This window comes from Trichechus manatus, unplaced genomic scaffold, assembly GCF_000243295.1.
Source record: "Trichechus manatus latirostris isolate Lorelei unplaced genomic scaffold, TriManLat1.0 scaffold00011, whole genome shotgun sequence".
In the NCBI taxonomy this organism is placed as follows: Eukaryota; Metazoa; Chordata; class Mammalia; order Sirenia; family Trichechidae; genus Trichechus; species Trichechus manatus.
Window position 1 is genome coordinate 20389960 of NW_004443947.1, and position 25875 is coordinate 20415834.

At 36.5% G+C, this 25875-nt stretch overlaps 1 protein-coding gene across 3 annotated transcripts in view; it reads left to right on the forward strand.

Annotated features, from left to right (window-relative positions):
* The window catches only part of GABRB2 (gamma-aminobutyric acid type A receptor subunit beta2), a 334152-nt gene that overhangs the window by 1626 nt on the left and 306651 nt on the right, over nucleotides 1–25875 (forward strand). The gene's annotated exons all lie outside the window — the stretch shown is intronic.

The following is a 25875-nucleotide window of genomic DNA, read 5'->3' on the forward strand; positions in this document are numbered from 1 at the left end:
TGAGTACTGAGGCTTGTGTGTCTGCCGACTTTCCTTTGGGAACGGGGAGGAGGAGAAAGCCAGCCGGCGGGTGTGGGTGTGCATAAGTATGTGTATGGGCTGGGGGCTAGGGTAGGGAGGGTTCGCCTTGAAAATCACGGTGTTCGAGGTTCGGGTAGGGTCTTTCTCATCGCTAACAATTGTTCCAACATGGTTCGGCTTCTTGGGACTTGGTGTAGAGCGAGTAAAACACATCACACATTCACCTGCAAAACGCAGCCACACACAGGAAACTCCCTGCAGAAGCCACATTTCCTAAGGCTCAGTTGGAAACTCGGTTTATTAGTGATTTTCTGGATTTGGAATGTGAAGGAGGGAATGTTTTGAGTAGGCATTTAATGGAGAGTATAACCTATAAACCAAACCATAAGAAAGAGGCTGAATAGATGCCCCAGGGATACTGATGTCACTTGTTGCTTTTGGAGGTCACCTCTTTACAGCAATTGGCAAACCTTCCCACCCTCTACCCCCACTGCCTTCCACTTCCTTCAATCTCTCCACGAAAATAAAATAAAAATTGACCACCCTGTTTTCAAAAGGTAGGCTTAGACCCGTTTGTCATCTCTGGCCACTTTTGCAAGGTTATTCACCGAGTATCCTAAGCGAATCCTGTTTATATACAGCGGCACTCATTAGTGGCTACCTCCTTGACTCAGGGCAAGTGCTGAGAGAAAAACCCTCGGTGTTCCCGACCAGGAAACACTTGCGGGGGTGTTCGCTTCATGCAGGAGCTCCCCCTGCTGCCCATGTTGGAGCACTGCAGATATGTACGACAAAGAGCACGTGGCCCAGATACTCCCACTTTACTTGGGACATTTCTCCAGTGACCTTTCTTCTCTGTGTTTTTTGAAGTTCCTTCTTTTAGAAAAGATCTTCTAGAAAGGCCACATTTGAATATAAGACGCCAGTGTCACTTTCATTCCTGAGAGCACATTTCAAAGTATTGTGTTATGACATGGTTCTGCCTCAAACTGGAGTGGACTATTTAACAAGTGTTGTGGATGAGCTTTTGTGCCCAACATTTTTATATCATCCACCGAGATTGGAAAAGTAGAACAATTATTAAATTAATTCAAGAGAGACAAAAGTACATCTAGATATTGGACATGCTGTCAACATTCCACAAATTTCCATATTCCCAGAATATGAACAAAGAGGAAGCTCAAATAAGCAGAATTGTCCATATACACTGTCCAAACATAAGTGATAACCCTGAGGTACCACAAGATTCTGAAACATCTTCTGATTACTGGAGGGAATATGTAATTATTTCAGTAACATTTTAATGATATGTATCTACTTATATTCTAATTATTGGGAAATTTGCTATCATATAGGGTATAAACACAGACTAAAGACAATGTTGGATGGTTCAGAACCAAAGATTTCACTCACATTATGAAAATTCTCTTGGCAGAGTGTGTTTCTTTTTTGGGAAACTAATATATACAGATATTCAAAAATTCACCTGTGAAGTAGGACTTTAGAGGTCTTTCATCTGTTTATATTTTGAGTTTTATCATAAAAATAAAAATTGTCCTAATGTGAGTGCCTCCTAAGGCCCAGGTACTTGAAGATAAACTGTGTTGCTAAAAAGAAACAAACTTAGAAATCAGATGTGTCCTACATGTGATTGAATCAGAATTCTCACTTTTGTATTTTAGTTTATTCTAGCTCTTTCACCCTCCCAAGTTTTCTTTTTCTACCTCCCTCTTTAGTTCATCACAAAAATAAGATTTTGTGGAATAATTAAGAAAAAAAATTAGAATCCGAACAGACACTGATGAGATGATTAGAGGCTGCTGCCATAGATTAGTTAAGAAAGTACCTGTATTATCTCCTAAAATTATTTAGAGTAGTAGAGTTTTTGTTTCTTCTTAAGTTTTTTCAGTTTTTACCTGTATACAGCATTTTGGAAGATATCTGAGATGGGCATAATGCCAAGGCCTGCAAGTCAAAATATAGATCCAGCTAAGGTGAAATGTCATGTTTTAAAGATATTTACTATTGCCGAAAAATCATGGGATGTTAAAAGTGCAAAAATGAATGTCAGGCTGTAAATGGAACAGTATTGCAGAATTAATGATTAGAACAAAGTGTTAAAAGCCCCATGCCAGATTCCTTTCTTATCCTAATGCTATCACCTGTGGACTTGCCCTGACACATTTTGACTTGTTGAAAAACATTTTTTTCAGGTAGCAATCTTAATAATTAACACTTCAAAGAAAGTGTTTGTTATGTATGTTGTTCTGTTTTTGTTTTTATTTTTTTGAAATGAGATGGTTATTCGATTTGAAGCCACCGTAGGAAATTTCATCACTGGTGTCTAAATAAAATAAGAAGATGATTGTGCCATGTTCCCCCTTGTATGTGGGACTAACAGGACTAGGATATTTTGATTAGATTCAGTTATGAAAGAATGGTTGATTTACTATTTAAGTGAAACCTTAAAACTGATTAACACACAAGCGTCTGCCTCATTACCCTTTGTGGACAGCAACCTCTGTCCTCTTATTATAACAAATCTTCCTTTGAGGAATAGTAGGCATCAGACTGTTTGAGCTGACATTGACACATTTGAACTGAAAGGATAAAAGCCCAAATCAGTGTGGTGCTCCTGGGAAATTGTAATGATGAAGAGGCCTTGAACTGAGTCAGAAATCCATGCTAGTTCTGCTTCTGCTGCTTATTCATCCTGAGGGATTCACAGCCAAACTGGGCCCAATTTTCTCATCTGTTAAAGAGAAGTTGTTGTTGTTAGCTGCCCCTGAGTCAGCCCCTGACTCATGGTGACCCCATGCAAGATGGAACAAAACGCTACTCATTCCTATGCCATCCCCATGATCAGTTGTGGATGAACCATTGTGATCCATAGGATTTCTTTGGCTGGTCTTCAGAAGTAGATTGCCAGGCCTTTCTTCCTAGTTCATCTTAGTTTGGAAGCTCTGCTGAAATCTATTCAGCATCATAATAGCACGCAAGCCTCCACTGATGGGAGGGTGGTGGCTGTGTAGTTGTCCCATTCTATCTATCTCAGGTGACTACCAGAATCCGTAAGATATATGTAAAAATATTACTGTTCTATTAACATAACTCAGTGTAGAAGGCTGAACACCAGACTAGTACTCAATAGACCCACTGTCCACTCCAGCTGGTTCCCTAAGTGTGCTTGATTTACCTTACAGGTCTCAGTTTCCTCATGTTTGAATGAGAGGGGACATGTTAAGGTGACTTCCAACTTAGAGTTACATGTGTCCCTAGTTTTGCTTGTTATAGTAGCTCTGCTGGATATAAAGAAGTTACAGGGACACATGAAAATGGTTCATAAACATGAAGAAAATGCAGAACTTTAAAATGGAGTGCAGTTGTGGGCTTTTACTCAGAAAGGTGGTGACAGTACCCGGGACCGTGTGACTCAGGTGACTGTCAGCCCAATAAAAGATCATTTGGAAGAGCATGATCTTAACAAGAATACTCCTGAGTGGAAAGCTTGGTTTTGGGATGAAATATTTTTAGATGTCTTGGTTAAATTGGCAAGAATCTTTTTGTTAAGATTCTTTGATGAAAAGTACATTTTAAGATCTAAATTTGGCTCTGAGGATTATGGACTGAAATAGCTTGCTCTTCATTTAAAGCAGATTCTTCTCCATCTTGAAACAACACATTTGCCAACCAAAAAGTGAAGCAATATTTCACTTTTGAGGAAAGAATTCTAGTAAACACATAGACAAATTACCTTTTTCTGGAATCGCAAAGGGAGAAAAGTGCTGCTTTTTTTCCCTTTTTTTAACAGATGTTTTCTTGCATCACCAGCTGCATAGTTTAAAATTCAACTCAACAAATACTTACCCACTGCTACAATTCAGTCATTTGTTGTTAGGCATTAGGGACACAGTGATGAACAAGAAAGACCTGTCCTCTGGCCTCATGAAACTTAATATCTAGGTGTTCACGATTCTCAAATTCTACCTGGCTTCTACTATACTTATTCTTAGCTTAAATTTGATCTTTTCCCTAAAACCTTTTCTGAGCAACCAAGTGAGTGCCTAGTGGCCTCTGTCTCGATGGATTCCTTTGCCACTTGCTGATTTCACTTGATTGATTTTTTTTAGCTTAATACCTCTGTGTTCTCTGTGACATAGGAAATACTTTAACTGAACTTGTTGTTGGCTGCCTTTAAGTCAGGTCCCTGAGTCATTGCAGCTCCATCCACAACAGGATTGAAATGTGATGATATGTAGGGTTTTCATTGACTGATTTGTGGTAGTAGATTGCCAGGCCTTTCTTCTTTATTTGGTATTTGGTATTGATTTCAAGTTGCTCTATATGTTACAAATACACACACACACACGTAATTTCTCTATCATGTTTATAAATTACATATAGTCGAGTATCTCCCCCCATGTGATTTCTATATTCTGTAGGTGGTTGGATGTTCGATTCATGGTGAATGCCACAAAAATTGAGTGAAGAATACATTTTCATAGCAGTCATTTATTATTATTTACTATACACTCTACTATGTATGTGGAGAAACAGGACATAGAATTAGAGTCCTCAACTTCAAGGCATTCACTGTTTAAGTCAACAAATGTAAAAAGAGTCACAATATAGGGCCATTAGTGCTTTGAAAGAGGAAATGCACAGGGCATAGTGGGAATATAGAATACTTATGTATTACATCAAAATTAGCCACTGGAAGAAGGGGGATAGAGGTCTGGGGATAGATATTCCAAGCAGGAAGAATGGCATATAGGAGGATAAGACACAGGAGAAAAAAATATGTTAGGGATTTACAAGTAGCTTAAAATAGCTGAAGTTGGGAATAGGAAGTGAGGAAGTGATAAGAGTTGATATTAAAATCACAGGCAGTGACCAGATTATGAAGATGGTTTTGTGTCATGCTGAAGAGATTTAATTTTGTTCTAAAGGCTGTAGGGACCCATGGAAGTATGTCAGTAGGAGGATAGTATTCATATTTACGAAGATGGTTCTGAAGTGTGGAGGATAATATAGAAGTGGAGCAAGACCTGAAGTTGGGAGATGAGATGAAAACCCACTGCAAAAATCCAGACAAGGACTGATAAACTAAGCCAGAGATGTAGAGGAGAAGATACATGTTCATAAGAAGAATCAAAAGGACTTGGTGACTTCTGTGTTTCTGATGATAGTATTTAATGATACGGTGAACACAGGAAGGCAGTGGAGGCATGTGGGCAGAAAGTGAGTTCAGTTTTGGACACGTTAACTTTTCTGTACAGATGGATCTCCGAGTGGAGATAACCAGTAGACAACTGGAAAATATAGGTCTGGAGCTGAATAAGAAGTCGTGACTGGAGAGATGGACTTGGACATTGTCAGCATATAAATGATACTTATAACTGTATGAATGGATAAAAGTGTTACCTTGTGAGCACTGTAATTAACATGGTGGAAAACCGAAAAGGAGTTCATGAAGAATGGCATCCAGAGAGGTAGTAGGAGAACCTGGAGATGCGAATATCTTAGAAACCAAAGCACAAGGCTCCTTAAGAGACTTTTAAAAAAGAAGGAAATGGTCAGCTATGTCAGATGCCACTAAGATCAACTGAGATAAGTTCTGAGACTTATCTCCTGGATTTAGAAACAAGAATTCATTGGTACAATATAGCAGGAGGAGTTTTGGTGGTTGGAGAGTATGTTTTTGAAAAATTTGGATCTGAAGTGAAATAGGGAAAGAGGAATTGTAAGAGGATTTATATATACTTTGAAGGAGAAAGATCGTTAGAGGGGAGTATGTTGAAGATAAAGAGCGAAAGGTGGTGGAGGGTAGTAAGACAGGAAGCTAAAGGCTTTCTTGCCTGAATCACCTCTGTGATCTCTGTGATATAGGAAACACTTCAATTGATCTTCTACTTGTTGTTAGCTGCCTTTAAGTCCGGTCCTTGACTCAAGGCAACCCCATTCACAACAGAAGTGAACCGTCATGATCCATAGGATCACACCAGGCTTTTCTTCCTAGTCTGCCTTAATCTGGAAGCTCCACTGAAACCTTTTCAACATCACAGCAGCACACAAGTCTCCACTGATGGATGGTGTCTGCACATGAGGTGCATTGGCCAGGAATCAAATCTGGGTCTCCCGTGTGGAAGGTGAAAATTCTATCACTGAACCACCACTGCCCTTCTATTGAGCTTAGAGGAGGTTAAAGATGGCTGCTGTGGAAAATGGGGAAGTGAGGTGACTAGAGATACACGAAAGAAAATACAGGAGACATGAAGCATGGTGAAGGGCATGTGAACTTTCAGTGACTACGTTGCATTGTTTGTTGTTAGGTGCCATCTAGTTGATTCTGATTCATAGAGACCCCATGTGACAGAGCAGATCTGCCCCATATAGTTTTCCTGGCTGTAATATTTTTATGGAAGCAGATCACCAGCTCTTTCTCCCACAGAGTCACAGGGTGACTTAGGAGCACTAACCTTTCAGTTGCCAATCGAGCACTTACCCTTCTGTGCCACCAGGGCTTGTCACCAAAAACAAAAACAAACCCATTGCCACTGAGTCTATTCCTACTTATAATGACTGTATACGACAGAGTAGGCCATAGGATTTCCAAGGCGATAATCTTTACTGGAGCAAACTGTCACATCTTTCTCCTGCAGAGTGCCTGGTGGGCAGCCGAACACTTAACCACTGCGCCACCAGGGCTGCTCACCAGGGCTCATAGGCAGACTTAATTCTAAGCAAATTATGTTTGAAAGCTCTCCTACCCAATTAGCCAGCTGTTATGTCTTATCCTTCTTCTGCTCCTTCTCTTCTTCTACTTCTTCTCTGCACTGTGTTTATCATTCTGCATCATCACTGTAACACTAATAAAATAATATCAACTGTTTATGGAGTCCTTGGAGCCCTGGTGTTGCAGTGGTTAAGAACTCAGCTGTTAACCAAAAAGTTGACAGTTCGAATCCACCAGCCACATCTTGAAACCCTATGAGGCAGTTCTACTCTCTCCTAAGGGTCGCTATGAGTCAGAATTGACTCAGTGGCAACCGGTTTCTTTTTTTTTTTTTGGATTCCTTAGCTTGTACAGATACCATGTTAATGTGCATTACCTCATCCATTCCTCTAAAAAAGCGGTTAGATAGTTATTATCTACCTATTTAAAGATGAGGATCCTGAGACCCAGAGATCTTAAGTGAATTGTCCAAGGTCACACAGGTAGCAAATGACTGATATCTCAATTTTAACCAACTGGTAAGGACACACTTTTAAATATAACAAAGCCTCATTTAGGGAAAAAAAAAAAAAAAAAAAAAAAATTTTTTATTACTTCCGTTGCTTGAGAACCCTATGTTATTGTTGTTGTTGTTTGTTTTTTTATGAGTTTTTTGTTTGTTTGCTTGAGTTTGGTGACTGTAGTCGGATCAGATAAACTAATCTCTCATGAAATGTTACTGTTAGGACTCACCCTCTCCACCTTAAAAATAAATCTTGATTTCCTTAGATTTTTTTTCAAGTATAAATTTTTTTCAATGTGTATTAAATATAAGATGTGGTCCTGGTCCTTAAATTTTTATTTCAATTACCCAGCAATATAGGAAGATTTATATAAGATTTTGAAGGACTGAGGATGTTGCTTGTGTTACAGTTTCTTTCACTGAGAATGGCTTTCGTTTGTTAACTTGTCTAATACTTTTCCTATTGCCCCAATGGAATCTGCTAGGTATCCATTACAGCCAATAATATATATAATAAATAATTGGCATGACCTGTGGGCCTGTACATGTCCAAGGCCTGTAAACTGTCTTAGTGGTTTTAGGCTGTGGGTAGACACTATGTGAAAAGATCACACCCTTTTTCTTTGATTATCAAGACCTCATTTTCAGCTGAGCTTTTATCTATTGAGAATGAATTCATTGTACTGTCAGATAAATTGCTGCTGCAAATAATTCTCTTAATGGTATTTGAGGGTTTTATTTTTTTTTCCCAGATCCTTCCTCCCTTTACCCCTCATGATATAAATGAGGTTCATTATAAAGATTGTGTCTCCACAAGACTTATTCATCTATTTTTAAGCAAGTAATGCCACTTAATCAGTTGTTAAATCCATTTCTCTTGGTTAACTCTTAGAGGATATCTTTGTCTTTGCTTTGTGGTTACCCTAAACCATACTCTTGCCTGACTGTGGCATGAAATAAAGACCTGACTATGGGTTTCTCCTGCAAAAGAAAGCAGGTGAGGGAGATGTGCCTCAAGTTTCACGTTTTAGAGGTGCATCTTGTGTGTTTTAGCAACACTTCACTTGAAAATGATGAAACGGTCATGGGAATTTCTACCAGAATATAAATCAATGACAGTATTTTTCTTAATGAACGGTGGCTTGTATTTGGGGGGATGCTGACTTGTTTTGTGATCCTTTTATAGCAGGGTTTCTTAACCTTCATGCTATTGCCTTTTCTGAGCCAGATAATTCTTTGTTGTAAGGAGCTATTCTGTGTATTTTAAGGTTTTTAACAGCATCCTTGGTCTCTATGTACTAAACCTCAAAGTCACCCCTTCAGTTGTGACTACCAAAAATGTCTCCAGAAATGGCCAAATGTGCCTTGGGTGTCAAAACTGTCCTTGGTTGAGAACTGCAGGTGAGAAGAATGGTTCCATGCTTTTGTTTCCAAGCAACTAGAGAAAATGAGATTGTTCTCACCGAGTAATGGTTTTTTTGCTTTATCATCATTTTTCATTTATGTTTGGTGTTGTATTGTGGCAAAACCAATTTTAAAATACCAACAAACATCAGAGGCAAATATTACCTGTGTCCCCATCATTTGATTAAGGCTACGTTTTAATTTGCCTGTATTATCTTCTATTTATTGCCTATTTGCTTGTTCATATTTTACACATTGCAGTTAGTTTTTTTTTAGATAAAATGTTATGGTCTATGTTTTTACTTAGCATGCCATGAGCATTTTTACATTTTTGTGCTTTAGAAAATGCATCCCACCTCTACCACCAGTGTAGACTGGTGTGCATTTTTTCATGATCTTACAAACCTATGCAAACATAGGTGCATATTGACGTTGTCTTTTTCATTCATTGTGTATTTTTCCCAAAAAAATCATTTAAATATATTTTATGGATTATCCATCTTAATTCTATCTGAGAATTATTTTAAAATAAAGGCGAACGTTATTTACTTTCAATTGTGCACCACTGACAATAATATGAAAAACCTATGCAAATTAGGTAACTGAATTTTTAAGTTTTATATATTAAAGTTATGTTAACATAATCACTTTTTACTCTCTTTCTATCCCAGTAGTGTTCAATGTTTTTTCTAAAATAAAATTTATGTTTTGGATGACTGAAAAATACTTTAAAACTGACGGTTAAAAGGAGTAAGAACGAAAATGGTTATGACTTTTGAAGAGGTACAAATACAAGATTTCTATGTAGCTTCCATTCTTTTTATTTGCAAAATATACATTTTGTTAAGTAAGGATGCAAATTGGTTTACGTCATCCTATCACTATTTATATGGGAAAATGTGGGGAATGTGTTTAGTCTATTGGCACTTGCTGGTATTCCTTTTGTTAATATTTTATTGGCAATTCTGCTGCCAACCCCCACTTTCCTTGCTGTATAATTTGGCAGCTACTGCCCACTTACCTGCCAAGAAGTCTTAACTTAGAAGTAATTGTTTGGCCAATTGAAGATGAAATAACTTCTCTCCTGATAAAATAGCAACAATTAAATCAATGAGGTTTTTAAGGTACATCTACATGTATCTTAGAAAAGTGATACTTAAGTGTGCCATAGAGGAAGATCAGAGGTTTTGAGAGGCACAAATGTGTGGACAGTGTCTGTCTACATCTCCATTGCCTAGCATAGTGCCTGACAATACATGTTCCACAAATACGGGTTGAATAAATTTGTTGGAGAAGTAGGTAAAGGATTGTCTTGTATTAAACTACCAGAAAGTATTTACTGTGTACTAGCTTTGCAACTAGAGTCCCTGTGTGGTGCACTTGGCCACTAACAGAAAGGTTGAAAGTTCAAATCCACCCAGAGACACCTCAGAAGAAAGGCCTGGTGATCTACTTCTGAAAAAATCAGCTATTGAAACCCCATGGAACACTATTCTACTCTGACACACGTGAGGTCGCCATGAGTTGGAGTCAACTCGATGGCAACTGTGAACTTAGTAACCAGCACTATACCTATTAGGCTATATTGCAGAAGGATATGAAATGGTTCTTACATGGAAATGAAGGCTCTCTCTATGGTCTGGAATTAATCTTGATTGCCTGAGGAGAGAGGTGAAGGGTTGATGGAAAGAAGAGTGTTTCAGACGGTGGGACAGGAGAGTGTTGTATCCCTTAGGTGGAAGAATCAAAATAAAAGGTCGAGAACCACATTTTCACAGTGATTTTCAAACATTACCGGCAATAGAATCATCTGAATCTAGTTGAAATTTGATTTTTTTTTAGCACTCATGCCCAGAAAACTTGATTCAGTAGGTCTGGAGGTGAGTCCCAGAATCTGCATATCTACAAGCTTTCTGTGTGACTCTGACACAGAGCCTGTCTGACGGCCACTGCTTGAGGCACACTAGTGAAATTAGAAGCTATTATTATCACCAATAAAGGAATGTGACAACAACTGACCTGACTGTAGTGATGATAAGGATTTTTGCAGCAATGAGGACCCAATGGTTAGGGTGGATAATATTTGAAGAAGAAGACTTTGGGTAAGAGAGAGAGCTAGAGCTGAGAGGGAAGGATAAGTAGAGTTTGGACTGATGGGAAATAAAAGAGAGAACAGTCCTGTTGGGGAGTGCAGTGGAATGTGGAAAGCATGATGAAAGCCAATGTCTGTCAGCAATAGTAATTTATAAAAATTTAGAGTGCATAAGACTGTCTTACCTAATGCTCACAAAAATCCTATGAGCTAGGTACTAGTAGTATCATTTCCTTCTTCAAATGTACCCAAAGAGACTATGTAAATTATGAGATTACCCAGCTAATAAGTGGATAGGAATGGAACGTGCATATGTAGTTGTTATTGTTGTTAGGTGCTGTCACGTTGGTTCTGACTTACAGCAACTCTATGTACAACAGAACGAAACATTACCAGGTGCTGCACCATCCTCACAATCGTTATGCTTGAGCCCATTGTGGCAGTCACTATGTCAATCCATCTTGTTGAGGGTCTTCCTCTTTTTCACTGACCCTCTACTTTACCAAGCATTATGTCCTTCTCCAGGGACTGATCCCTCTTGATAACCTGTCCAAAGTACGTAAGACGTTGTCTCCCCATTTTTGCTTCTAAGGAGCATTCTGGCTGTACTTCTTCCAAGACAGATTTGTTCATTCTTTTGGCAGTCCATGGTGTATATTCAATATTCTTCACCAACAGCAAAGAATATGTAGGGTGATGCTTAATTACGTAGGGCCTTGAGAGCTCTGCAGCGGAGACATTGAAAGTTCTTGGGTCGATGCTATGACATGATGGAGACAGCCGTAGCATCTTTACAAAGAATCAAGTGGAAGGGAGGAAACACTTATTAAGGTTAAATAAGAGAAAGTTGAAAAATATTTTCTACCTCTGATTTTTTAAAAATAATATTTTATTGTGTTTTAGGTGAAAGTCTACGCAGCAAATTAGGTTCCCCATTTAACAATTTTTATACAGATTGTTCTGTGACATTGGTTACAATTTTCATAATGTGTCAGCTTTCTCATTATTTCCATTCTGTTTGTTCTGTTTGCATTAATCTAGCTTCCTTTCCCCTCCTTGCCTTCTCATCTTTGCTTTTGGGCAGTATTGATTGTTTGGTCTCATATAGTTAATTGTTTAAGGTAGCACATTACTCACAGATGATATTGTTTATTTTATAAGCCAATCTATTATTTGGCTGAAAGGTGAACACCAGAAATAGCTTCAGTTCCAAGTTCAAAGAGTATCTTAGGGAGGTAGTCTTGGGGGTTCCTCTAGTCTCTATGGGTCTAGTAGGTCTGGTCTGTTTTAGGAATTTAAACTTTGTTCTACATTTTTCTCCTATTCTACCCAGGACCTTCTATTGTGTCCCTGGTCAGAAAGGTCTGTAGTAGTAGCTGGGCACCATCTAGTGCTTCTGGTTTCAGGTTAGAAAAGGCTGTGGTCTGTGTACTAGCTCTGATTTTTATTTTTAAAAAGTGACACTTAGAACCTCCACACTAATTTTATGGGCACAAATGGTGAAAATATTCCAAATACATATATTTAGAAAGGTTGAATAAAGTTTGTGAAACAGGGGGAGGGACAAGTATCTTGCACAATGTTTGGCACTATGAATAAATAAATAATAACTGTATCAATTATTTAGTTTTAAGATCTGATACATAGCAGGAAATACTGATATTCTAGTACATTATTTATGAAATATTATTTGGCTATTCTTTCTTTAGAAAGATACCTATTTGATTAGTTAGTAGTAGTAGTACTGCACATTTATATGTAGGGACAATGCTATTGAAATAGCTTCCTGGAATTTATTCCTACCTAATTTTAATGCTTCAAGTATATGCTTAAACTTAAAATCTGAGTTATTGAGCATCTTGAGGTTGTTCCCCTAAAGATCGATAGTTTAGTGCCTGAACGATGAAAGAATATCAAACCAAAATTTCAAAAGAAAAAAAATGGTAGTCTAAAGACTCACATAATGCTTTTAATTAAATAGCTATTTTCTAAGAGTCTAAAATTTTCACTCTGTTATTTTATTTTACTTTTTAATTTAGATAGTGGTAATGGATGCACCTTATTTTGACCAAAGCAATCTGGATAGATAGGAAGATTTGACTATAGATTATTATTGGTATCTTGGACCTTAACCCATTGCGATTGAGTCGGTTCCGACTCACAGTGACGCTATATATAGTAACTTTAAACCATAAAGAAATTAAAACAAATCCGTTATGTAATACAAGTTTCATGGAAATGTTCCCTGTATAATAATTGCATATTATCTTCCTCTTTCAGCAGAATGTGAGAATAACAGTTTCATAAATAAGACCTCCACATTTTTATAACTTGTCTGTGTGTGTGTTTATATATACATGCACATAGATGAGTTATGTTTATGTATGTAGAAATATATATACATAGAGACATACATATATAAACATAAATATGAATGTTTATATACCTAGAGTGTGTTATATATAAGTTTATGATTTTTTAACTAAAATATAAAAAATAACTCATAATTTTAACCACATACACATTCATCTCTATTTTCCATATAATAGCTAAACATTACTGAGCTCTTACTATGTGCTAGGTACCACTTGTCAAGATGCTTATAATGTTTTAGTTCACTTAAAAATCACATCAACTTCATACGTTAAGGACTCTTATTATGCTCATTTTACAGCTGACCAAACTAAGACCTGGAGTAATTAATTTGTCTAAGGTCACCCAGTGGTAAGCAGCCATGCCAAGAATTGATTCTAGTCTACCTGACTTGACTAATATATTTATATTTATTTATTTCTATATGTACTAGTATAAATGTACATGATCAAATACACTCAAAATAGAGATATAAAGATTTGATAAAAATATATGAATATTATAATATTTTCATCTCATAGCTTACCTTGACACTGGTTTAGAGTTTTTTGATTCCCATGGAAAGAAGAATATAATGTAGAATAATGAAAAAATAAAGACTTGCTCTGAATAGTCTTCTGCTAATGGGAAATATTGGGTAGTTGGGCTTGTACTACATATAACTCAAAGGTGATTGCTGTTATCTATGAGTGTGGTCACATTTACTCCTTCCTTTCAGTTTCTGAAGCAATCAGCATAGAGAGACAAATATTTTAGAGTGTGCTGTTCATCCCTTCCAGGAGAAAGTGTTTGTTTCAAAATAACTATTGAATTGACCTAGCATTGTGGTTAAGCACCCAGCTGCTAATCAAAAGGTGATCCTACCAGCTGCTCCGTGGGAGAAAGATGTAGCAGTCTGGTTCCTTAAAGATTACAGCCTTGGGGACCCCATGGAACAGCTCTACTCTGGCCTATAGAGTTGCTATGAGTCAGAATCAACCTGATGGCAATAGGTTTGGTTTGTTTTTGTTATATAATTGGACAATTGTCTTTAAACAAGTATACAAAGATCATCTTTAAAAAGTGTCTGATTTTTTGAGGGTGTTGTCTTTCCATCAATTGTAGTTTTTTCAAGATTTTTTTAAACATTAATCTTGAATAAAATGATTTATGGGCTGTTTTAAAGGGTACCATAAAATTAGAAGCAGAGTTATTAAAGAGTTTTAAGTATAATTGAGCAGGTGCCAATTATTAGGTTGTAAAATTTAATCACCATTCTGTATACTTACCATTGAACAAAACTAGAATAGGAGTTGAAGACACCATGCTCCAAAAATGAAATATATGCACTTTTCTTTTTGTTTTCACTGAGCTACAGACCAAGAAACTTTAAGATTGATTTTGTAAGTCCACATTTCTATTTCTTTTGCCAAATGAATATTTGTTAACGGACAGAAGATCTCCCGTAGTGTTCTCTGATCGGTTGTATAAACCAGTCATGCTTCCAGCACTGTTAAGCCAGCGTTCTCTTTTGACACTGGTGGGGTTGACCTGCTAGGCTGTGTAAATTTGCATCTGGCTTATGTGTTGAAAGAATGCTCGTAAGTGTTTACTTGAATCACATTAGTATTCCTGTGTGGAAACCATTTTTCTAACAGAATTCACTAGAGAAAGGTGTCTTTGTTATTTAAAAAGTCAATATTTTAAGTGCTTGCCAAATTTACAAATGAAACTTCTGTAGAATTATAGACCACAAGAAAAACATATGACTTCTTTAATTCTTTCATGTTTTTAGATGCTTTATTTTAGACTTCAGGTCTTGGATGCCAAGTTCTTTTCTGTAAGAAACCTGAATAGAATAGTTTTGCCATATTGCTTTTTAACAGTACAGAGTAATATTTTCTGGTTCATATGTTACTTCTGGTTAATTAAGAAGATCAACTAAGCTAAACTATTGTTTTAATGTCTTAATAGAGTATTTTGTAAAAAACCAGAAAAAATCTTCCTATCTCTTTAATGGGCCAGCTAAAAGGAGCACGTTTTAAAATGGCTTTATCTTGTTATCTTACCACTGACTCTGATCATTACCACAAGGTAGAAATTTGTTGTTTGAAGGAACTGCCTTTATTGAGGTTGCTTTAGTCAAAGGGAGCTCTGGTAGCGCAGTGATTAAGAGCTTGGCTGCTAACCAAAAGATGGGCAGTTTGAATCCACCAGCTGCTCCTTGGAAACCCTATAAGGCAGTTCCCTTCTGTCCTATAAGGTCGCTATGAGTTGGAATCGACCTGACGGCAACTTTTCTTTCTTTTTTTTTTTTTTTAAAGTCGAAGGGGCAAACATTATAAATATATCCTGGTTTTAAAATTTCCAGATTTGGACAAAACACCTTTTAATTGTTCATGCCTTCGTTTAAAAAAAAAAAAAAAAATGGCCACAATCCTGGCACTCTGGGTTTCCCTTTTTGTCGTTGTTTTAGTGCATATTTTAAAGATGGCACGAATAAAACCTGGTGAAATCAAACACTACTTATGTTGCTGGACTTTAAAGAAAGAGACACAGAGGTAGAGAGGAAGAAAGAGGGAGAGATGGCGGGATAGCATATGTGGTTTCCTATCCTCATGGAGAAGGAGCCCTGCTGGTGCAGTGATTAAGCTCTTGGCTGATAACCGGAAATTCAGCAGTTCAAATCCACTAGCCGCATCATGGGAGAAACATGTGGCAGTTGGCTTCCATAAAAATAAACCCAAAAAATGAAACCCATTACTGTCAAGTCGATTCTGACTCATAGTGACCCTATAGGTCAGAGTAGAACTGCCCCATAGGGTTTCCAAGGCTGTATCTTTATGAAAGCAGACTGCGACATCTTTCTCCCGCAGAGACGACTTTTGGGAAATCCATAAAAATCAAATAAGTGGAACATAAAGAATTAAAGTATGTAATATGCAAAAGTAGACAGTATAAATAATTTAGAGATCAAATTAACTAGTAATTATCATTGTTTCAGCATCATTAGAATTTGTGGATAAGTTGAAGATTATGATTTAATTTTTCTTGGTTGTCGTAATTCATCTTACATCACTGGAGAATTAATTCAATTCTTGCTCAAACAAAAATCTGCCCCGAAAAAAGCATATGCTAATCCGGAGATTTAAGTGCAAAATTAGATTTTGATTAAAATTTGATGAGACTTTTAGAACCAAGAGAATATCAGCCCTTCATATATTACAGACCTCCATGTATTATCACTAATTAGATTATACCTACATCTGACTACTGAGTAAACTGATTATTGGTGCTTGTGTAAAATAATTGGAGCCCTGGTGGCGCAGTGGGTAAGAGCTCTGCTGCTAACCAAAAGGTTGGTAGTTCAAATCCACCAGCCACTCCTTGGAAACTCTGTCCTATAGGGTCATTATGAGTCAGAATTGATGGCAATGAGTTTGGTTTTTCGGTTTGGTGAAATAAGACTTGTAATGTATTTTCAGATCAATCTAAAATACTTCAGTTTAAATATACTTGTGTGTCTCAAGACTGGGATTAATGTGGAGGGCTTAAACAAAATGGAGCCCTGGTGGCAGTGTGCTACAGCTGCTAACTAAAAGATCTGCAGTTCAAATTCACCAGCCACTCCTTGGAAACTCTATGAGGCAGTTCTACTCTGTCCTATAGGGTCACTATGTGTTGGAATCCACTTGACCACAATGGGTTTGGTTTGGTTTTTAAACAAAATGTTTCCAATTAATTTTTCCTAGTTTATAAACTATGCAACTGGGTTGCTTAAAATTAGGCTAGATTAGTAATTTCATTCTTGTCGTTGTTGTTGTGTGCCATCGAGTTGATTCCAGCTCCTGATGACCCCATGTGATAGAACAGGACCGCCCCATAGGGTTTCCCTAGGCTGTAATCTTTAAAGGAGAAGATTGCCAGGTCTTTTCTTCCAGGGAGCAGCTAGTGAGTTCAAACCTTTGACCTTTTGGTTAGCAGCAGAGCACTTAACTGTTGCGCCACCACGGCTCCTTATATTACATTACGTTATGTTATGTTTTAATATATTATATGTACACATACTATGTATACCATACCAGTTGCCCGTGGGTAGACTCTGACTCGTAATAATCCCATGTGTGTCAGAGTGGAACTGTTTTCCATGACTGATTTTTTCGGAAGCAGATAGATCTCCAGTCCTTTCTTTCCAGGTGCTGCTGGGTGGACTAGAACTTCCAAAGTTTCGCTTAATAGCTAAATGTATTAACTGTTTGTACCACTCAGGGAAACACATACACATATATATAGCATTTTAAAATAATTATTGAATTATATGTTCCTTTTGACAACAAGCCGTTTTTGGACTAAAACATGCCATTGCATTTTTTTCTAGATTATTTCTATAATTATTATGAAAAGGTCAGTATTTTAATTAAAAGCAGGGGATTGGAAAGTAGCAAGCATGAATTATAGTCCTGAATGTGTCACTGATGATATTTAAAACCTTGTATAAATTTCTTAAATTCTGGACCACAGTTTCTCTATTTGGAAATTAGATGACAGATAAAAGGTAACTTTCAGATGTCTGTTATGTTTGCTTGGTAAAACAGGTAAATTGTCTATCATATAATTTTCTTAACATTCTGAGATTTTTTTTAATCTGAGTTGTTTTATGACCTATTTCTGTCCTTTAAAAAAGTCATTAAATATAGTAAACTGTAATAAAGAATGAAGATATCTGTTAATTTCCTCACCCAGAAATAACTGTTGTTAACAAAATGATCACTAAACCTTCAGACTTTTGGGAATCCACATACATGCACATTAAATGGAATAAAAGCATATCATAAATCTTGTTTTATAACCAACTTTTTGCTCTTAACATTTTGTGAACATATTTTGATGCCATCTAAAATTGTTCTATAACATAATTTCCAATGGTTGCATAGAATCTCATTGCATTGCTGCCCATATTTATTGAAGCAATCCTCTGTTGAAAAACATTATGATTATTTTCAGTATTTTTACTATAATCAACTATATTAAATGCTCTTGTGTACTTATATTTGATGAACTTGTAAAAATTACTTACTGTGGTAAATTCCTAGGAGGGGTATTACTGGAACCCAGAGCACATACATTTTAGATTTTAGTTTCTATTAAAATTGAGGCTCAGAAGGCAGTGTCACATCTTACATGAGACTGGTAAGATGTTTGTTTGAGCTTAAAAAAATGGGTGTCTCCAATATAGGGGACGTCAGCACAACTGGACTACGCCAAAAGCTAAGAAGTTTCCTGAACACAACCAAACACTTTGAGGGACAAAGTAGCAGGGACTGGAGTCTGGGGACCATGGTTTTCAGGGGATTTCTAGGTCAATTGGCATAACAAAGTTGATTAAGAAAATGTCCTGCATCCCACTTTGGTGAGTGGCATCTGGGGTCTTAAAAGCTTGTGAGCGGCCATCTAAGATACATCAATTGGTCCCAGCTCACTTGGAGCAAAGGGAAATGGAGAACACCAAAGACACAAGGAAAATATTAGCCCAAGAGACAAAAGGGCCACATAAACCAGATACTCCATCAGCCTGAGACCAGAAGAACTAGATGGTGCCCGGCTACCATCAATGACTGCCCTGACAGGGAACACAACAGAGAGTCCCTGACAGAACAGGAGAAAAGTGGGGTGCAGAAGTCAAATTCTAGTAAAAAGACTATACTTAATGGTCTGACTGAGACTGGAGGAACCCTCGAAGACATGGACCCTCGACGCTCTGTTAACCCAGAACTAAAATCATTTCCAAAGCCAACTCTTCAAAGATTATACTGGACTATAAAACATAAAATAATACTTGTGAAGAGTATGCTTCTTAATTCAGGCAGATACACAAGATTAAATGGGAAGCTCCTGTTCAGTGGCAGGATGAGAAGGCAGAAAGGGACAGGAGCTGGTTGGATGGACATGGGAAGCCTGGGGTGGAAAGAGGAGTGTCCTGTCACAGTATAGAGATTGCAACTACTGTTGCATAACAATATGTGTATAAATTTTTGTATGAGAAATTAACTTGAGCTGTAAACTTTCACCTAAAGCAAACACACACAAAGAAAAGACTGTGCATCCTTGGAGAGGAAAATTTACACCCTGTAATTGAAACTAGATAAACTATCACAATGGTGGCACTTCGTTCTGTTCTGCATGCATTTAATGAATAATTTTTTTACATGAAAAATTAAATGTCTATATTATATGGACATTTTTGTATTAAAATATTAATATGCTACACTTCAACAAATTCAGGCTTCTGATAGATATATCAAGAGAGCCTTGGTTTTTTGACAACTATGTCTTCTTCTATATATTTTCATTGTAAATACAGAAATGCAGTATTTTCTTAAGTAGAATACATACTAAAGCACAGTTGAAAGGACATTGATTATAACGGTCCTGTAGGTTTATTTTCCTTTTTGCAATAAAGATAATTATGAAATTTTATCTTCAAAGAGTTACTTTAGACAATTTTATTTTTTAAACTGGCTTTTAAGTGAGACATGATTTGGATGATCATGCTTATCTCTAATCAGATAGTTTTGGAGAAAAGAATACTAATATTTTAGAACAGGAGTCAGCCAAATCTGGCCTGGTGCCTGTTTTTTTAAACAAAGTTTTATTGGAACACACTCTTGCTCATTTAGTTACATATTGTCTATGGCTTTTACACTATAACGGCAGAATTAAATAGCTACAATAGAGACCATATAGCCTGCAAAGTCTAAAACACTATCTAGTCAATTACAGAAAAAATGCTTTCTGACCCTTGATTTAGAGAAATAAACACAGCATCAAATATGAAATATTCTGTATATAAACTAGGGATGGAAGATGTAGCATAGCAAATTAGATATCATTTATCTTGTTTACTGCTAGAGCTTTGCTTGAATGAGATGGTTCAAATTAAGTAAGAATTATCCTGAAGGTATGATTTCATAATGAAATCTTTGTTTAAAATTAATTAAGATTTTGGAAAGTATAAAAAGAAAACATCTCTAGTACTAAAATTGGAAGAAATTACATAAAAAACAATGTGCTGCCTTTGCCTCTTATCAATTAATCAGAGATTTACTCTTCAACTATCATGCATAGTTTAAAAAAAAGACAGTGACTGTATTTATGCTCAGATTTGTAAATTATGAAGTTTTGAGGCCTAATAACATATGAAAGCTTTTGAAAAAATTAATATTTTCATTAACATAACAATTTTAGAATCAAGAAAATCTTTTCTACTTTTGGTCCTTTAAAGTTTTGCTCTTCTGAAAAAAATAATCCCAGAATACTTTTGACTGTATGTTTTTTGAAGGCAGGATCGTGTTTTTTTGGTGACTATTCCAGCCACAGCCAGGCCTACCTCAATGAGGGCCTGACCCATGGTGGTTAAATAATGTCGTTAGGTGCCCTCAAGTTGGTTCCAACTCATAGTGACCCTATATACAACAGAACGAAACACTGTCTGGTCCTGCACCATCCTCGCAGTCATTGTTATGCTTGAGCCCATTGTTGCAGCCACTGTGTCAATCTATCTCATTGAGGGTCTTCCTGACACACACCTTTCCTGACTGTAAACCGCACAGTATCCCCTTGTTCTGTTTGAATGACTGCCTCTTGATCTATGTACAGGTTCCTCATAAGCACAATTAAATGTTCTGAAATTCCCATTCTTCTCAATGTTATCCACAATTTGTTATGATCCACACAGTCAAATCCCTTTGCATAGTCAATAAAACACAGGTAAACATCTTTCTGGTATTCTCTGCTTTCAGCCAGGATCCACCTGACATCAGCAATGATAACCCTGGCTCCGGGTCCTCTTCTGAATCCAGCTTGAATTTCTGGCAGTTCCTTGTCGATATTCTGCTACAACCACTTTTGAATGATCTTTAACAAAATTTTACTTGCATGTGATATTAACAACATTGTTCAATAATTTCCAAATTCAGTTGGATCACCTTTTGTGAGAATAGGCATAAATATGGATCTCTTCCAGTAGGTTAGCCAGGCATAGATGAGTGAGCACTTCCAGTGTTGCATCCGTTTGTTGAAACATCTCAGTTGGTATCCGTCAATTCCTGGAGCCTTGTTTCTTGCCAGTGTCTTCAGTGCAGCTTGGATCTCTTCCTTCAGCACCATCGGTTCCTGATCACATACTGCCTGCTGAAATGGTTGAACGTCGATCAATTATTTTCGGTATAGTGACTCTGTGTATTCCTTCCATCTTCTTTTGATGTTTCCTGCATCATTTAATATTTTCCCTGCAGAATCCTTCAGTATTGCAACTTGAGGACTGAATTTTTTCTTCAGTTCTTTTAGCTTGAGAAATGCTGAGCGTATTCTTTCCCTTTGTTTTTCGATCTCCAGGTCTTTGCACATGTCATTATAATACTTTACTTTGTCTTCTCGAGCCACCCTTTGAAATCTTCTGTTCAGCTCTTTTACTTCATCATTTCTTCCATTTGCTTTAGCTACTCAGTGTTCAAGAGCAAGTTTCAGGGTCTCTTCTGACATCCATTTTGATCTTTTCTTCCTTTCCTGTCTTTTTAATGACCTCTTGCTTTCTTCATGTATGATGTCCTTGATGTCATTCCACAACTTGTCTGATCTGCGGTCATTAGTGTTCAGTGTGTCAAATCTATTCTTGAGATGGTCTCTAAATTACAGTGGGATATGCTCAATGTCATACTTTGGCTCTTGTGGACGTGTTTTGATTTTCTTGAGCTTCATCTTGAACTTGCAGATGAGCAATTGGTGGTCTGTTCTACAGTTGGCCCCTGGCCTTGTTCTGACTGGTGATATTGAGCTTTTCCACAATCTCGTTCCACAGATGTAGTCGATTTGATTCCTATGTATACCATCTGGTGAGGTCCTTGTGTATAGTCAGCATTTATGTTGATGAAAAAAAGGTATTTGCAATGAAGAAGTTGTTGGTTTTGCAAAATTTTATCATGTGATCTCTGGCATCATTTCTATCACCAAAGCCATACTTCCAGCTCTTATTATTAAATAAGTTAATTAAATTAATGCCAGAATAACCTATAATCCCTTTTATTATTGCTTCTTTCTCTTAAGATGCTGTAACACAACAAAATTATAGTTTTGTTCAGAACATTTTGTCAATGCTTGCAATTTTTGTTCAGTGATGTTTCCCTTGACTTTTGGAATCTGTTCTGGAATTGTTTTATTATAGTAGTCCCATAGTTATGTAAAGATCTGCATAGCAATAGAGGAGACAGTAGAAAATGTACAATCCTTCAAAGAATGCTTCTTATTTATTGGCCAGCAGATCAAACTTGACATATTTAGGCAGGTAGCATTCGTTTCTGAAGTTCATGGACCAAAATTATGGCTTGGACTAAAAACTCAGTTGAAGAGCAGAGCTAAGCAGAAGTACCAGATTGCACATAAAATGAGGTATAACTGTTGTGACTTAATGGTTAGCAAATTTCTATAATATTTCAGATGTAGAAAAGCAGGAAAATTAAAAATTAACTAATTTCCCCAATCAGTTAAATAAAGACAAGTTTTAATTGCAATTATTGAACATATTTATTAATACTGAATGACTTTGAAATTGGTTGAAATACATTTAAAGAACAGAATGAAATACAATGTTTTTTGTTACTCAGAACTGAATGTATTTAGTTATTTATCCCTCTTGTAAAAATTAATTTTTTTTGTTTCTTTTAAAAAACTAACAAAGGTAAGTTTACTTGTGAAAATTTGTAGAGTGCATGTTTTTACTTTTATGTTTTTATGAATTCTGGGTATCATTTCGGAAACCCTGGTAGCATAGTGATTAAGAGTTCAGCTACTAACCCAAAGGTCGGCGGTTCAAATCCACCAGGTGCTCCTTGGAAACCCTATGGGGCAGTTCTAGTCTGTCCTATAGGGTCACTATGAGTCAGAATTGACTCGATGGCAATGAGGTTTTCTTTTGGTTTTAGCTATCATTTCATAGTAGTTGAAGATTTAGGCTCTAAAATCAATAGTCCTGGTATCCAGTTTCTGCTTTGCCACTAACTAGTTATGCAGTGTGGTGCAAATTATTTGATTTATTAAATTACCACTTTCATCATCTATAGAACAGAACTAATAATGGTATCAACTTCACAGGTTATTCTAAAAATTAAATAACTCAATATGATTAGAGAGTTTACTGTAAGCAGAGGACATGGAATGAGGACTATCATTGCTGGTGTCAGATGAATCTTGGCTGAAAGCAGAGAACACCAGAAAAATATTTATTTGTGTTTTATTGACTATACAAAGGCATTTGACTGTGTGGATCATAACAAATTATGGGTAACATTGCAAACAATGGGAATTCCAGGATGCTTAATTTTGCTCATGCGGAACCTGTACATAGACCAAGAGGCAGTCATGAAAACACAAGCGGATACTGCATGGTTTAAAATCAAGAAGAGTATGCGTCAGGTAGTTTACTTTCACCACACTTATTCAGTCTGTATGCTGAGCAAATAATCTGAGAAGCTGGACTGTGTGAAGAAGAATGCAGCATCAGGATTGGAGGAAGAGTCATTGCCAACCTGAATTACGCAGATGACACAGCCTAGCTTGCTGAAAGGGAAGAGGATTTGAAGCACTTACAGAAGAAGATCAAAGACTACAGCTTTCAGTATGGATTACACCTCAACTCAAAGAAAACAAAGATCCTCACATCTGGACCAATAAGCAACATCATGATAAGTGGAGAAAAGATTATTATTGAAGTTGTCAAGAATTTCATTTTACGTGGATCCACAATCAACGCCCATGGTAGCAGCAGTCAGGAAATCCAAGGACGTAATGCACTGGGCAAATCTGATGCAAAAGACAATTAAAGTGTTAAAAAACGAAGATGTCACCTTGAGGACTAAGGTGCTCCTGACCTAAGCCATGGTATTTTCAATCACGTCCTATGCATGTGAAAGCTGGATGATGAATAAGGAAGACAAAGAAGAATTGATGAATTTGAATTATGGTATATTGGTGAAGAATATTGTCTATACCATGGACTGCCTGCAGAATGAACAAATTTGTCTTGGAAGAAGTAAAACCAGAATGGTCCCTAGAAGTGTGGATGGCGAGACTTCCTTTCATGTAGTTTGGACATGTTATCAGGAGGGACCAGTCCCTGAAGAAAGACATCATACTTGGTAAAGTAGAGGGTCAGCAAAAAAGAAGAAGACCCTCAATAAGATGGATTGACACAGTGGCTACAACAATGGGCTTAAGCATAACAACAATTGTGAGGATGGCACAGGACTTGGCAGTGTTTCGTTCTGTTGTACATAGGGTCAATATGGGTCAGAAACGACTCGATAACACCTAGCAACAACAGAGGATCTAGCAAATTTGCTTACAGTAAATGTCAGTAAATTATATATATTAATTCATTATATAAATAAATAATTACATATTATATACACATACATTGTATGTACATATATACACACTGTGTGTATATATTTATATATGAATTATACATATTATATATATAAATTATATATATGTTAAATATATATATGTATTTAATTTTGCATGATGCCACAGGACCTCTGACTCATCCACGGCTTTTCTTTATACAGAATTGACACAAAAATTAGGTTAATGACAAGCTGAAGAGAACATGGTAATTTAATAGTCAGAGAAACTATTTGCTAGAGAAGAATCATAAGGCACTGTCCCAGGATACAGGAGACCTAAATTCTAAATTCGACTCACCTATTCATTAGTGTGTGACCTTGATTAAGCATTTTTTTCCCCCTCTCTGGGCTATGCTTCTATTTCTGTGGGGAAAATAAAAGAATTGATTTAATTTATCTTTCCAAAATTCTTTTGAATCTAAAAAAAATAGCAGTAGATTTTCATTTTTAAATTGTTAAATTTGCAGCCAAAGTTGAAAAACACAATGAAAAACCAAAAGGGCAGCCTTGCTTATTAGGCCAAAAAAAGAGCTGACAAACAGTAGTTGTGTTGCTTATCAGAAAGTGTGCTCCTTTCCAACTGAATATTTTGCAATTGTTTTGCAGAATAAGCACTTTGCTTATTCTTTAGAGCTTTAGGGGTGTAATCCGCCAAGGTGTTCTGTCTGCTGGGGTCAGCTGTAGAAACGTTAGATGGTAATATTTCCATATGCTAATACCTGTTCATCTTTCTCAGAATAATTGTATTGAAAGTATAAACTTCAAAACAAGAAACTGATTCTTGTGATATAATTATTTGTTGAGTGTTAAGATAACAGACCTTCTGAAGAGTTTGTCAATTATTGTTACATATATCTCTGAAGGAATTCTTTTGAATTTTTTATGATCAGAAGTTCAGCTCATGGGTAGTATTTCTCATTAGCTATTTATATGTTATACAGTAATGGTTACATGTCATTGTTGAGTTTACATTAGACACATTTGTAATTTAAATTTTGGTGAACATTATAAAATCTATATATATTTATTGCAAAAATTCTGGAAATTAAGGATGAATAAAAAGGAATTACTGATACTTATACAACATAGAGATAATCTATATTAATATGGTGTTATAGTTGCAAATCATTTATCTGATAAATGGCTTTATCTAAAATATACAAGGAACTCTTAGAACTCAACAATGAAAAGACTAGTAAACCAATTTTAAAAATGGGCAAAGAATTTGGATGGACATTTCACAAAAGATAATAACATGGTCAAAAAGCATGTGAAAAGAAGCTGAATATGTTTAGTCATTTAAAAAAAA